The sequence below is a fragment of the Rhagoletis pomonella genome, unplaced genomic scaffold (assembly GCF_013731165.1).
Source record: "Rhagoletis pomonella isolate Grant_MI unplaced genomic scaffold, Rhpom_1.0 Rhpom_scaffold_00010, whole genome shotgun sequence".
In the NCBI taxonomy this organism is placed as follows: domain Eukaryota; kingdom Metazoa; phylum Arthropoda; class Insecta; order Diptera; family Tephritidae; genus Rhagoletis; species Rhagoletis pomonella.
Genome location: NW_023458564.1, coordinates 8,620,377 through 8,624,106, shown reverse-complemented (window position 1 = coordinate 8,624,106; position 3,730 = coordinate 8,620,377).

Sequence of the window (3,730 nt, the reverse complement as noted above, 5' to 3'; positions counted from 1 at the left end):
GAGAATGAGAGAACCGATTTACTGACTTTATCACTACTGACCGACAGATTATCCATCAAATGATTGTATCTGCAAAAATTTGGCAGAACTGCGAAATTTCTGAACCCACGCGCATTCTTTGTGAAAACTCAGAGGTGAAAAGAAGCATTTATTTAGAAGCGGCATATTAAAAGGAAATAATAATAAAAGATAAGTGTACTATGAAAAAACGGGCTTTTCAAAACTCCTTAAATAAGGAAAAGAGGATTTTCGAATCCAATGTTAAAAAATATAAGGAATTCGCGGAATGTGTGGGAAGTGTGAAAAAAAGTGAATTCGAAAATAAAATTAAATATATTAAAAGTGATTGTGAAAATAGTGAACTTCTCCTCAGGAAAGGCGTTACATCTGACCCTGTACAGTCTGCGTCGACTAGTTCTTTATTTTTAGTCGACTGTGACACCGAAATTTTGGGTGGTGATGCAGTTGCTGAATCTTTACCATTAGGATCCTTGCGTGATCCGTCTGTTGGTGAAAATTCTGAATTAGATTTTGAATTAGTTGAACCTGATACTGAGCCTTTAACTTCAGGATCTTTAGATGATTTAAGTGTTGACTCTGTACAAAAAAGTGAAGAAATTAGGCTATGGGCCATTAGGAACAATGCATCTCAAAATGCATTAGATGATTTGCTGAAAACTTTGCGCAGAATAGGAGTTGAAGGTTTACCCCTTTCCGCAAAAACTCTCCTAAATACAAGCAGGCAAAAGGTTAGCGTTAGGAATATTCCCAATGGCGAGTTTTTATACATAGGTATACAGAAGTATTTTCTTTCGAACTCATTCGATGTTGAAAATATGAAAGAAGTCTTAATCGATGTGGGTGTTGATGGCTTACAACTCTTTAAGAGTTCGAATAGAGTTTTGTGGCCCATACTTGGAGCGCTTTCAGACTTCCCTAATGTCCCACCATTTATGATCGCTTGTTTTTCCGGTTTTAAAAAGCCGGAAAACATTAATAGTTTTATGGCAGATTTTTGCTCAGAAGATTTAAAAGATTGCATAAATAATGACTCATACTACCTTTTCTTGTTGTTGCATAGCGGTATAAGACTCCTATCAAGTGAGAAGTCGTGTAAGACAGAGGCCAACGTTGCCCAATCACTCTTAAATGATTTCGTAAATTATTTCGGTAGCATATATGGTGATGAGTTAGTTAGCTTCAATATCCACGGCTTGCTTCATTTGTCAGATTGTGTCAAACAGTTTGGCCCTTTAGATTCCTTTTCAGCGTACAGATTCGAAAACTATATGCAGTTCCTTAAAAAACTGGTTAACAAGCCCAGTCAAATTTTACAGCAAATATATTTAAGGCTCAATGAGAGACAAGGACTTAATTCTGATTTTAACAATACTTCGATTGGATCATTTCAGATAAATCCTCTTAAAGAAAAAGATTGTTTTTGTTTTAGTCAAAAAATTGGACCTTTGAAAGCTTTTAACATTATAAAGTCATCCGAGTCAGATAAAATTCATTGTAACGCTTTTCAGACAATAGAAAATTATTTTGAGGAACCTCTTCTTTCCGCCAGTGGTCTGGGAATAGTTTTCGCTAGTAATTTAAGTGCTGAAGTAGTTGAAGTTGCTATTAAAGACATTGACTATAAATATTTTTGTATCCCTAACTCTGGAAAATTTCTTTTGATTCCTCTCTTACACAATTTGTTTCACGATTTTTCACACAATACCGCACATTCCGTTTAAATGAAGTAATAAAAAACAATAAAATTAATAAATTTATATAATTTTACATGAGTTTTAACATTAGCAACCTATTTGAAAGTTCCCTTTTTCAAGAGAGTCAGGAACAAAATGGTAAGCAAAACAACTTTTCTCTAGTTACGCACATGTTTGCAAATTTTTCTTGTCTTAGATCTTGAGTCTATTATACAAAAAAAGTGCTACATAACCTCAGCTGAAAATGCTATGCAGACAACCACGTCAACCCCAATAAGCGGTTCAGCAACAGCACCTCAGGTTGAATCAGGTTCAGTGGCATCTGTAGCATTTAATGACGGTAATTTAAAATTTACCGCTGAATTCAATTTAATATGTATATATTTTTTTTTCATTTCAGAGATGATGGGAATGCTAAAACAAATTTTGGCAAACCAAATGGTGATAGGGGAAAAGTTGTCGACGTTGGAAGCCAATGTATGTAAAAACATTTTGTGCTAATTTCCATACTTTATTATATACAGTGGCTTAGAAAATAATACGAGTGTGACTATTTTACCAGTCTTGGCTACTTATAATTTAAAAATTCATTTTTTAATTCTAATTCCACACTCCTATTATTTTGTGCACCAATGTACATGCGATATTCCTTCAAATACAGTGGCGTTCACGTAAATAGCACACATTTACTTTTTGCATATGTATGTATATATGTATATATAAATATAGTACATTCTATAAATATGTTAAATCTTCCTGAATTGTCCACAAAGTTTTAAACTTCGACTATGTTTTATGTTATAGAATGTAATATAGTACACATATAAACATATACATATATATATATATACATATGTATATACATACTGCAAAAAATAAATATGTATGTGTTAATAGATGTATCTATTTTAAATATTTCTTTTAGCAAACTGTTATACACTCAAAGTTGGAATTTTTGGGGGAAGTGCAGGGAACGCTGATCCACAACCAAGGTGTCATAAGTGAGCAGGTTGAAAAACTCAGTCACGATGTAAGAAATAATTATAAAAATTTAAAACTTATATATAAACATGTACCTTATTTTTTTTTAACAGTACGTTGATAAATCTGAAACCCTTGCCCAAAACACTTTGCTCCGCGAATGCAAGGTCGCGATAAAAAAAGTAGAGCGATCAGTCTGCCTAATGACTGGGGAGTTAAGAGACGACGCCCTTGACGAAGTGGCCAGAATGCTCCCAATCAACACCCTTGAATCGGTATTGGAGGTTGAGGAAAAACTAAAGGAACCTCACTTCGCGCAAGCAATGGTAAAAAATGAGCATAATCTTTCTACCTTCTTATGTTAATATATTCTTTCTGTATGGTTATTTTCTGCAGACAACATATTGTCATAAGCTGAAGGGCACATCTGAGGAGGTCGAAGGAGTCCTTCGGAATTTGTTTACAGATACTCTCCTGGAGTCCTTCAATTGGGATGGAAGGGGAGAAAGGCAAGCGTTAGCGAAACTGGATGTTATAGAAAAAGTATTGAGAGGTAAATAAATTGCAAACAAAAATAAGCCGAAGTCATTTTTTAATCAATTTTATTTTTTATTTAGGCGTTTTTCAACTACATGGTGCCTTCGAGTTTGAAAGAGGTGTGCGAAAGGCTGTAGAGAAGAGCCATCATCGCATGAAGCAGAAGAAATATATATCGAAGAAAAATAGAATACAATAAGTACAAGATAGGGATAGAGTAAAACTCCACAACAAGCTTTTCCGGCGTTTGCCGGTTTTCAGGCCTTCACCTACACAATTCAGCTATTTCTGAAAGTCTAAAAAGCGCTGAACGCCTGAAAAGCTTGTTGTAAAGTTGTACTCTTAAAGTGTAGTATAGTCTTACACTTAGTTTTTAATTTTCTGTTCTTTTATCCTTTAAAAGGCCTTTGACATATTAAAGGACTAACAACTTAAACAAAAAAACGCTAAAAATACATCAATTCTCTGAGGTGTAGTCGTTTCTGTATCAGCGGAAA